Source organism: Myotis nattereri, assembly GCF_964212035.1.
Source record: "Myotis nattereri genome assembly, chromosome: 5".
Taxonomy (NCBI): Eukaryota; Metazoa; Chordata; class Mammalia; order Chiroptera; family Vespertilionidae; genus Myotis; species Myotis nattereri.
The window spans coordinates 105,601,629-105,613,957 of record NC_138080.1 but is presented as its reverse complement, the minus strand read 5'-3'; the positions used below and the strand labels follow the sequence as shown (position 1 = coordinate 105,613,957).

The following is a 12,329-nucleotide window of genomic DNA, read 5'->3' as shown; positions in this document are numbered from 1 at the left end:
GTGTGCCAAGAGCTAAAGACAACTCCGAAGGACAAAAGACAAGGTTTTTTGTGCCTGGAAGGAGTATTCAACAAGTCTAACTAATGGAATTAGTTAAAAAAGTTAGCAAAAGAATTCAAGGAATTTTTAGATATCATCAAAATAGCTTCTATGTAAACCTTCTTAAAAGAAAGGGCCAAAATGTAGCAGGATACAAAATTAATGCCAAGAAATCTATGGCATTTCTATACACCAATAGTGAACTTACATAAAGGGAGACTGAAAACAATCCCATTTACCATCGCACCAAAAAAAATTAAGATACCTAGGAATAAACTTGATTAAGGAGGTAAAAGACCAGTACGCGGAAAACTACAGGACACTGAAAAAGGAGACAGAGGAAGACATAAACAGATGGAAGAACATACCGCATTCATGGATTGGTAGAATCAACATCATCAAGAAGTCCATGCTACCCAAAGCAATCTATAGATTCAATGCACTCCCCATTAAAATACCAACGGCATATTTCACAGACCTAGAACGAACTTTCCAAAAATTCATCTGGAATAAAAAAAAGACCCCGAATAGCTGCAGCAATCCTGAGAAAGAACAACAAAGTAGGTGGGATCTAAATACCAGATATCAAGCTGTATTACAAAGCCACTGTTCTCAAAACAGTCTGGTACTGGCACAAGAACAGACATATAGATCAATGGAATAGAATAGAAAACCCAGAAATCAATCCAAACCACTATGCTCAATTAATATTCAACAAAGGAGGCATGAACACACAATGGAGTCAAGACAGCCTCTTCAATAAATGGTGTTGGGAAAACTGGACAGACAAAAAAATGAAACTAGACCACCAACTTACACCATACACAAAAATAAACTCAAAATGGATAAAGGACTTAAACTTAAGACAGAAACCATAAAAATACTAGAGGAATCCACAGGCAGCAAAATCTCAGACGTATGCGGAAGCAATTTCTTCACTGATACTGCTCCTAGGGCAACGGAAACTAAAGAGAAAATAAACAAATGGGACTACATCAAAATAAAAACCTTCTGTACAGCAAAGGAAACCATCAACAAAACAAAAGGAAAGCCCACTGCATGGGAGAACATATTTGCAAATGCTATCACCGATAAGGGTTTAATCTCTAACATTTACAGGGAACTCATACAACTTAACAAAAGGAAGATAAACAACCCAATCAAAAAAATGGGCAACCGACCTAAATAGATACTTTTCGAAAGAAGACAGAAGAAAGGCCAAGAGACATATGAAAACATACTCAAAGTCACTAATCATCCGAGAGATGCAAATCAAAACGACAATGCGGTACCATCTCACACCTGTCAGAATGGCTACCATCAACAAATCAACAAACGACAAGTGTTGGTGAGGATGCGAAGAAAAAGGAACCCTCGTGCACTGCTGGTGGGAATGCAGACTGGTGCAGCCACTGTGGAGAACAGTATGGAGTTTCCTCAAAAAAATAAAAATGGAACTCCCATTTGACTCAGTAATCCCACTTCTAGGAATATATCCCAAGAAACTAGAAACACCAATCAGAAAGGATATATGCACCCATATGTTCATAGCAGCACAATTCACCAAGATAGCTAAGATTTAGAAACAGCCTAAGTGCCCATCAGTAGATGAGTGGATTAAAAACTGTGATACCTCTACACAATGGAATACTATGCTACAGTAAAAAAGGAGTTCTTACCATTTGCAACAGCATGGATGGAACTGGAGAGCATTATGCTATGTGAAATAAGCCAGTCAGACAAAGATAAATATCACACGATCTCACTCATTTATTTCTGCCTGGGAATGACTGGTCACTATGACACAACTTTAGGGGGCAGATGCTCAATGCAGGAGCAGCCCCCTGGTGGTCACTGTGCTCCCACAGGGGGAGCTATGCTTAGCCACAAGCCAGGCTGAAGGCTGCCAGCACAACAGTGGTGGCGGGAGTCTCTCCAGCCTCCTCAGCAGCACTAAGGATGTCAGACTGCAGCTTAGGCCTACTCCCCGCTGGCAAGTGGACATCCCCCAAGGGGTCCCAGACTGCGAGAGGGCACAGGCTGGGCTGAGGGCCGCCCCCCCCACCCCGCCCCAGTGCACAAATTTTTGTGTACTGGGTCTCTAGTGAACAACATAAACTGATAAACAAAAACAGATCTAGAGACAGAGAAGCATTGATCAGACCGTAAAAACCTCAGAGGGACGGTAGGGGAGGGAGGGGGTAAGAGGGAGAGATCAACCAAAGGACTTATATGCAAGCATATAGGCCTAACCAGTGGGCACAGACAACAGGGGGATGAGGGCATGAGTCAGGGGTATGGGGGGTAATGTGGGGATAAGGACACATATGTAATAACTTAATCAATAAAGAAATTTTTAAAAATAATAATAAAAAGAAAAAAAGGGCCAATTTTTAAAAGAAGGGTTTTGTTTTTGTTTTTTTGAGCAGATGGTGATTAATTCCTCCCTTCTAACCAAGAAAAGGGAGGTGATTAATTCCTCCTTCCTCCAACTTCTCTTCTAATAGCAGACTGACTTTGTTACCTTCCAGATAAGCAGTTTTTAGCATCACCTATTTAAACTGCTCAGAAGCACTAAAAAGCGTCAGGCACAGTGGCAAGCACCCAGCACCGGGGATATAAATAAGAAGCCGACTCTGATCTTAAGCCCATGTTAAATGGGTAGAGAAATACTGTAGAGTGGGGCAAATGCTAAAAAGATTAGTACTGAGAGGCAGTAAGCTAAGGGAAAAGGGAATCCAGATTGCAGAGGTGGTTTCAATCAGACTGAAGTATAAGGAGCCCCAAGTATTAGCATATTCAAAGTACAATAACAAACAATTGTCCAGTATCTGTGAGCTAGAGACCATCATGAATCCCTACCATTACAAATTAATGGAGTTACTCATAGTCCCCCAGCCAACAGCAGGTTAACTAAAACTAGAAACAAGGTTAAAGGCCACGTAATGAAACAGTTTCAATGAATAAGTCATTATAGTCTCCTTTCTAAACTCTCAGGCTTGCACTTGAAATCCAGTTCACGTCAACAAAACTGGCAAAATAACACATTAAAACAAAGCCGAAAGCTACCCATGAAAGAGTATTGCCTATGTAATATTTTTAGGTTATGGTATATCTCTGCTTCATTTTCCAAGGGAGGGGAAGGGGGGGCAACCTGTGTCTTTTTAGGTTCTATTTGAAACAGTATCCTACCCTACAGACATCTCAGGCACTGACACAATCAATGTGGCTTCCAAGTTAACTTTATGACATTTACATGTGCCAAGTGTGTTGACTAGTGATTTGACTAACATCTCTTAGCCAGCGAACTGCCACGATATTTTGAATTTAAAAAGGTCCACCGCTTGCGTCTACAGACGCTTATGGCGTACCGATGGTTAAAACAGCTATACATGGTTTTGTAAGGAATGATATGCTAAATGCACTTTTAAACCTCAATAGGACCATACCCTTGAATACATTAAGGTTCTTAGATATCATATCTTAAAGACAAAGTTTTTCCAATCAGAACACATTTCTTAATTATAACTTATTAATATTCTAACATTTGCTTTAAATGTTTTTTTCATGAAAACAACTATTTTCAAAGGAAATAAAAATAGAAACACAATATTGCCATGTGCTCTAATTCTAAAAACTCTTCAAGGCATGTGCTTTAAGATATGCACACTATGCAAGTGCTCAAATATTAGCGCAAGTCATGTTCTGAACATCGAAGTTCTCAAAACCCAATGACTGACTGATGTCTTGGAACAAGGGTTGACACTACAGCCTTTGACCACAGATTGTTCTTATAAATCAAGTTTTATTGGAATATAGCCCCAGACAGACAACCTATGGCTTTTTTCATGCTACAGTTTGCAGAGTTGAGGCCTTGTGACAGAAATGATACGGACCACAAAGCCTAAGTATTTACTACTTGGCGTCTGTTGATCCCCTATATTAGAATCAGCAGAACCAATGATCTGACACATGCATGGCTAGCCTAAGAGTTTATCTATCCCAGAAGATGAACCACTGAATACAATGAAAAAGAATTCTTCCCCAAAACATCCAAATAGAAACCCACATGGAACAACCTCTACTAATTCAAAGTCACACTGTCAATCTTAACTAAAAACTGAACTTTAAAGGCAAAGAGTGAATTTAGTTCTCTTAATCTTTTAACATCTGTGCCGTGTTCGTAGAATCAACATACAAATTCTATGTACTTCTGTTGTGTGTACTCAGTTAAGCACCACCAGGAACCATATTAGTTACTCCTTTCCTTCTTACGCTGACATCCAAGAACCCACCCACCATGAAGGAAGAAAGCTATGTAGGACACAGTCTCTGTAAAAGTCTGCTTTCACCTGTTATGACGGAGACTGGGATCGTAAGTGAAGCAAATCTCTTCCTCTGGATTCATTTAGTCTCTTCTATGCTTACTAGCCTAAAAATTCCAAAGCTGCTGTAGCAGTCATATAAAAGAATTACACCCAAATAACTCCTGCTGGATCTACTGGCCATTCTTAGAATAAGAGAAAAAACAAGCTAATATTTTTTACTTGCTGTTATATTTAAGAACTGAAGTCTATCAAATAATCAGGATATATTTTCACATATTCTTAACAGTCAAGCATGTCAAATTAACATAGACATCAATAAATCATTTACCAATTACTGTTCTCCAGTTAACAAAATAGGAGATGATGCAAATTCCTAAATAAATACAGTCAACTCCTGAATAGCCCCTGCTATTCAAGATATGATATATCTAAGGTGTGTTCCCACCACCCCTAAGGGCTTAACCAAAGCAGCATCAACATCCTGGTACCCTTGACAATACCAATGCAGCCACAGCTTGTAAGCGGATGTTAACATAAAGCTAAATTAAGCATTTCACAAGGCCAACATGATGCCAAAATAATCACGAGACAAAGTAAAATTAGTGATTTTCTAATTACACATGCCATTTCCCCTTTCACCTTTTTTTTTTTTTTTTGGTGTTTTTCCTGACTATTTTGGATTAAAAGACAAGAGGGAAAATATTTAAAAGTATGAGACAACCAGTTTACCACAGATCACAAGATTTATATAGACGTCTTAATTCTGCTTTTTTAAAAGAAAAAGTCAGATCTTGATCCTATTTCTCACCTGTAGAATATTCATTCACAAGACAAAATCCTAAAGAACCTGCAAACCTAAACACTTTCCTCAGGGCTCAGTTTTCTCATGAGCTTCATTTACATGAGCTGCCAATGTGAGGAGGAGCAAACACCGGAGGGCCTGATCTTTAGAGATATTCGGGTTGGGGGGGGGGGGGGATAAATAGAAATCCCGCCCTTAACTTTGCTTTTCTAGTCCTGGTGTTCTCTGTGCAGAATCCAGAAAAGCGGAACTTCCTCCTCCCTGCCTGCCTCTATCTGAGGCCTGGTGCAGAAATTCAGACCGCTAGTTAGCCCAGTACCTTCTTAAGGCAGTCTCAGAGCTCAAGTCCGCTCAGAAACAGCAAAAGGTTTGCTTTCTTGGATTAAAGGAGGGCAATTAGGGGGGTTGGCGGCTGAGCTTGTCAGGAAGCGTAGGGCCGAGAAAGGGGGAGAATCCGGAGACTGAGCTCCATCCAGTCCCAGGAACCACCCCCAGGGACGGCTGGACTGCCCTCGGTACTCCCCTGCCTCCTCCGCTCGGGCGGGGAGAGCGGCGGGTCAGGGTCGGGCTCCCCTGAGCTATTTCCCGGTCCAATCGGACTCGCCTTCGGACACCCGAAACGCCCCCGGCCCGGCTCCCTCGCCCTTTGCCCTGTCTCCTCCCCTCTCAGTGACCCACCACCACTGGTCCCCTCCCATCTAACATGGCCGCACCGCCCGGCCCACTCCCGGCACAGCCTAACCAATTGGGGGGGCCCGCGGCACCGCCCCTCCCACACCCATTGGCGAGGCTGCCTCCGCCCGCCTGCCCCATTGGACGGCTCGGCCTGCCACTCCGAGCTGCGGGCTCCGCCTCCGAGCCGCTCCAAGCTGCTTTGAGAAGACATATAAACAAATCCCCGGAGGGAGGCCCCTGCAGCCTGTCGCTGGGGCGGGGACGGGAAGGGGGAGCGGCTACCCCCCGAGACACCCCTGCCCGAACCCCCCACTCCCAGCCCGCGCCTCCTCGTCTCCTGCCAGCCCGGTTACAATCTTCGGGGCCCCGGCCCTTCCTCACACGCCCCCCTCTCTCTCCTCCTCCCCCGCCAGCCTCGCCTCCCCTCCCTTCCCCGGCCCCTCCCACCCGCTCGCTTCTCTGACAGGCCGGTTGCCGGCAGCCACGACCCCGGGCTCCGAGGCAGCAGTGAAGGGCCGGGCGGCCCGGCAGGGCGTACGCCCGGCGCTGCCCACCCCTGCCCTAGCCTGCCTCCCGCCCGGGGGTCCCTTCCACCGCCGCCCCGCGCTTTTATATAACCGTCCCGGGCCGGGGGTGGGGGAGGGGGCCGGAGCCCCCGTGACCGGCAGGCGGTAAGCCTGCGGCCCGCGCGCCCCTAGACTCGGCCCTGGTCCCGGCCCCCGCCCCGCGCCGGCCCGGTCCGGAGCCCCAGAGCTGCCGCTTCCTAGGCCGGCGGCCCTCCTCCGCCCCCCGCCCGGCTCGTCCTTCAGCCCAGGCGCCTGCGGGGTCCGGGCGGCCGGCAGCGGTGCTCACCTGTGGGTGTGGGGCGGCTCAGGGACTGGGTCCGGTTCCGCTGCAGGGGCCGCGGCCCCTCTCCATGCTGCCTCGGGTTTGTTTTGTTTATGTCCTTCCTGACGGGTTCCCGGAAATCGCGTGACTCGCCCCCCTCACGTGGGCCGCGGCGAGGAGGAGGAGGAGGGAGGCGGGGGCCCGCCAGCTTCGGGCCAATCACGAGGCGTTCTGCAGCCCGGCCAATCGGGAGCTCGGCCTGGCAGGGCACCCCTGTCACATGACGCCGGAGGGGCGGGTTGCCGGGAAAAACCAGGAAGAGGGGGCGGGGCGGGAGCTCGGCGCCGGCCGCTGTGGCGTGGGCGGGGCCGTCTCCGCCACCCGCCGCGCTCACCTTGTGGATGTTCGTTTAAGAAGCGTTCACGTGCGGTGTTTTCTCTGATCTCGAACTACGCGGTTGGGCCTCAAGTGTTGGCATGCCCATTTTACAGTTTAAGTTCACTGAAACTTGAAGGGGTCCACGGGAACAGAGGGCATTAATTTAAAGGGGGGCTGTATCGACTTTCTGCTTTATAAATGCCCTAGCCATCTGAACTTCAGTCACTGAGAGACAGACCTTGCCTTCAGTTCATTCGTCCGTTCATTCATTCAACTACTATTCATTGCGTTAGAGGTTAGACTGTCCCAGACACAGGGATCAGATTGTGTGCCCCTTTAAGGGAGTGAGAGAGAACTGTACACAATTTCAAACCTTTATAACACAGTGGCTTGAGGTCTTCTTGGGCTCCCTAATCCTACTAATAACAACAGCGATCCTTTATTATTGAACGTGTCCTATGGGGTGGGCTTATCACCTTATCTAGTTATCCCTGCAAGCACGTGTACTGGTAATGTACCAGTTTTCAGATGGAGAAATAAAAACTCAGAGGGATTAAGTTATTTGCTTAAGGTCAGGCAGCTAGTACGGGATCCAGCTATCACAGCTTGTGCTTCCAGACTGCTCTTTAGACTTCTTAAGGTCTCAGACTATATATTTTGAGCACAGACCAGAAATCTGATCTTAGTAAGCATAGGGAATGTTGGATTATGGAGCAGAAACGCTTGGCCAGATTCCTTCAGGATGCCAGTTTTCTCTTAGGAGTAATTGCCTTTGAAATGTGGCTCCTCTTTGCACAGATCTAGGGAAGCAGTATAATGTCGATGTTAAAACTATGGACTTTGGAGTCAGAAAGACTTCTATAGATCACAAGCTTCAAAAGGGCAGGGTGAGCTGTGTTGTTTATCCTCTACCTTTCATGCCTGGCGGGTACGCAGTCATTAAATACTGGTGGAATAACAACCTGGATTTGAATCCTTGCTCTACCCTGTGTGAACCAGCACAGATTATTTGGTCTCTGTGAGGCTCCCATGTAAGTATCTCATGGGATTGAAGTGAGAATTAAGTGAAAAACATAATATAAAGCATTTACCATAGTACTTTGCATATAGTCAGCAACTAATAAATGATAGTATTATTAGACTGTTTCAAGGACATCATTTAGAAGATCTGCTGTGGGCTAAATAGCAAGTAAGGATAGCTCTAGGTTTAGCAGTTAACAGCCGCTAAAATAATGCTTTTGTACACAATAATAGGGAGGTATATGTAGAAACCTAAGAGGAAAGTTAATCTCACCTCTCTATCCTTCAAAATGCCCAATGAGAGAATAAGTATTTTCACTACTACCCAGGAAGTAGTATTTTAAGTCTTACATAGACATTCTAATTTCCCCTATCAACTAGAGTTTCGATTGAAATCCCAATTGAAAAACTAGGTGGGAAAGTTTGAGCCAGGTTCTCTTACTCATTCAATGAGATTCATGCATTAAATCTCCTTGGAATACATCACATACGATCCTCTCTTGTAAATACTATTTTTGGAAAAACTCCCAACAGATGGTTAGCTCTTCCACTGTTACACTGGCCTCTGGACACAGACATTTTCACTGCCTCTATTGGGCAACAGTTCCTTGGGTCAAGGAGCCGCTCAGTCTTCTAGCACAAGGCTCTACACACTGAATGGGCTTACTAGTGAATTACAGTGGATTCCCGCCTTTGCATCTTCCGTTGTCTTGGAAAGGACGGAGTTTTGGCTAACAGAGACCTTTCCATCAAGGTTTGTTAATGACTGTATCCTGCTCTGAAGTGAATGAAATCACTGACTGTTCATTGATTTGTGTTTCTCCGGGTTTTATCCTGCCAGATTGTGCCACAGTCAAAGTTGGCAGGAAGCTGGGACTCTGGAATAGCACTGGCTTGAGGTTCAGGAGGCTCTTCTTGTTCTAACCACAAAGCAGTAACCAACTGCCATCACCAAAGTGTTTAACCTTGCTCCTGTAGAATCATTTACAGACTGGGATAGCCTGAGTCAGGAAACTGTTTTACACAAACACGAGACAATGGGGAAACAAAGCAATACTTAGGACTCCATTGTATTCTTAAAACTAAATGAATTCTTTTTTGATTAGGTAACATATACATGCCACAAAATTCAAAAGGTACAAAAAGGTATTCAGTGAATATTAAATTTCCCTCCCACCCATGTTCCCCTTCTCAAAAGCAACCACAGCTGCCCACGCTCTGTAACCTTCAAGAGATAATCTTTGTATATGCGACATTTCCCCCACTTTAAACCTCAATGTATTTGGAACACTGTTCTTGGACCCAAGACCCCAATTTGAGCTTGACCAACTATGAGATCTAGGGTGAGGGGCTGGCCCTGTGTTCCGGCTTCTTCACTAGCGGGAATCTGGACTAGAACTGAATGTTCTCTATAATCCTTCTACTTGAACACAGAGCTCCTGAAAAAAATTAAAATAGTTGCCACAGGTCCTAACTTTTCTATGACCTAGAGTTTGCACTGTACGTGTCATTCTTCATTGGTACCCAGACTAAGCCCTACCTACTGTTCATGCACCTGTCTTCTAAATGAGTGCTATCCTTTTGAATCTCAGTGTCTTCTTTCCAGACCCTGCTGGGCCGGTGTGATACATTAAGATCTCACAGCTTCAGAACTGAGATTAATTAAATCAAAGCTGGGAGATCTCCAGGAAAGCTGTGTCCTTCTGACACTTGTAAAAACTGCTTTCTTTCCTGAGCAGACTTTGCTGAGGGCGAGTCTGAATGACATACTAATTGGTGGCTCACAGTTGGCACCCATCCCTCATTCATCTCTCCTAGAAGATATTCGTTGCGGAAGGAGGAAGATCACATCTTCCCATTGCCTTAACGTCTCAAGAGGATACCATGTTATTTATGTCACAGCTCTGAGCTTCAGGCTCTTACTTCTCCCAGAAAGCACCAAGTTCAGTCCCAAACGCCCTTCCCTAGTCTATCATGTACTTATTTAACCTGATTCCTCACTCTCCAGAACTAGCCCACCACGGGACAGGAGCTTAATAACAGCTTGTGGTCTGAATGCACTGATTAACATCCAAATCCTATTCATCCTCCATGACTCGCGATCCCACATCCTTCACAAAATCTATTGCTACTACATCTATTTCTGCTCTCATTAATCTTTCTTCAACCACCCAATTGAGCCCTTAATGTACTCATTGCTTTTCATATCCACCTCATGTATGTTGATATTATTTCCTCAATTAAATCAAGTTGCCTACACACTAATATATCCTTGGATTACGGAGAATGCGAGGTGCATCACTAGACAGCATGTGCTAGCCTGTGTTAAGTGATGAGCAGGGGAAGGGAAGTGAAAGAAATAAGGAAACGGACATTCTTGAGTGTCTAATGTGTACACGAAGACACAGCCCTGGCCCTGGAGGGACTCAGAACCTCTCGAGGCGGACTGACATGGAAAGCCGACCATACAAGAGCGTTCATAAGAGGGGTGGCTCTGGTGGTTGTCAAGAACACGATGTGTATTTCAGGGCCATTTTCTTCCCTATGTATTTGGGTAAGTTACTAACCTGGCTTTCCCCCGATTTCTGTCATAACCGGCCTCTGAGGATTAAATGCAGGAGCTCAACAGCATCGGTTCCCACCTTCCCTCTCTCCCTCCCAGGGGGGATGCGCCTGGAAGCTTCTGAGAAGAGAAGCAGCAGAGAAGGGAAAGCAGCCTGGCCGGAGCAGGTGGCAAGCCCTCAGACTGTTTTAGGGCTCACTGTCTTCAGCATTCCTGTCCAGATGGTTTTGTCTGTTTCACTAGGACTGAAAGCTTCTTGGAAAAACGAATGGTGTCTGTGGGTTCAGTTTCTCGGTTTGGTTTGGTGTCTTGTCAGTGCTGAGCTTAATGTGCACTTGGGATCAGCAACTCTGCGAGCAAAGCAGGAAGCCGAGGGAGCGAGAACAATGTAGTGTTTGTTGTAGGAAAGGCTCCCGAAGGACAGGTACAATGAGGCCTTCTTGTCGGCTTGGCCACAAGTAGGACGATAAAACAGAAAGTGGAGGAACAGACTGATAAGAAGCAGGAACCAAGACCTGGAGCCGCGATAACAGTTTGTTGAACTACAAGTGGACACACACTCTGAAGGACCCAATCTGGGTAAAGCTGCGAAGCGGGGTTTCCATGACAGGAAGGAAACCGTTCGGGCAGAGTGCTGAAGTGGGGAAGAGTAAAACTTCCACAGAATGGAGGCGAAGTCGGAGGGTCCTCTGTATCTAAGGCTTTCCCCCCAGAAGTTCACAAGGCCGTAAATTCCCCTCAGGCTGCAGCACAACCAGGGATGGTGCCCACCAGTTTTGAGGTGTCACCCTGTGTTCACGAAGCCCAGCCCGGCCAGGAGTGAGACCTGTCAGAGGGTGCAAGAGGCTGTACCTGCATTCACGCTCCAGCCACCGTGAGACATCAAGCACATTAACACACCCGCACGCCAACTGTGGGTTCTATCCTGGTAGGAGGGGCAGTACCAGGGGGCCCCCACAACTCAGTGCCCACCTGGGCTCCTGCTGGGCTGTCTGCCTTTCCACACACACCCTGAGGGCACCTGCTACCTGCCAACCTGGGTGGTGTCACTCAGGCTCAAGCCAGGAGGGTTCTGGCTGCGAGAGTCCTGTGAGCTGACTGCAGCTCCTTCTGGCTGCCCCTATAACCAGCCGGCTCCACAGGAAGGCTGCCCTCCCCCAGGACTCACTACAAACTTATCCAGCACCTACTTTCCTACTTTATGCAAGGCTGCAGGGACCAAACGTTTGCATAAGCCGGAGATCCGGTCCGGCAAAGGGTTCTGCCATCTCCGGGGGGAAAAACACACCTGTAAGTTACACAGTAGTGACGGCAGAAAAAGCGAAGGATGGAACCCTGAAGGCCACACCTGCAGAGCGTCCTCAGCCGCTGGCATCCTCCTGCTGGGAGCTGCCTGGGAGCTGGGAGGAGGAGTTGGGGAGCTGCATTACACAAGGAGGAGGTTTAACCGGAGCAGCCTGAATGAAAGACGTGCCGGAGCAGTTGGGAGCGGAAGAACAGCGGCGTTTTCTAACCCAGGCAGCACCCCACAACATGAGCACCCCGGGCTCCCACTTGTCTATGTGGGTAGAAGCCAAATCAATGCTCCCTTTTTATTTCACGGGGCTGTCGTGATGAGCACCTATACAACAGGAGGCCAGTTTTATAAGCTGAGTGCTCTGCCCGCTGCCCTCCACAATGGACACAGTCCATCAGA

At 46.7% G+C, this 12,329-nt stretch overlaps 2 protein-coding genes across 3 annotated transcripts in view; both read right to left on the bottom strand.

The window, feature by feature from the left end:
• The window catches only part of CREBRF (CREB3 regulatory factor), a 47,291-nt gene extending 40,484 nt beyond the window's left edge, over positions 1 to 6,807 (bottom strand). The window contains exon 1 of one of the 2 annotated variants that reach the window (XM_081092931.1): positions 6,697 to 6,807. The gene's annotated coding sequence lies outside the window, so the exon portion shown is untranslated. The remainder of the gene's footprint in view (positions 1 to 6,696) is intronic. The other variant, XM_081092932.1, reaches the window with a different exon arrangement.
• The window catches only part of ATP6V0E1 (ATPase H+ transporting V0 subunit e1), a 52,173-nt gene that overhangs the window by 13,354 nt on the left and 26,490 nt on the right, over positions 1 to 12,329 (bottom strand). The window lies entirely within an intron of this gene.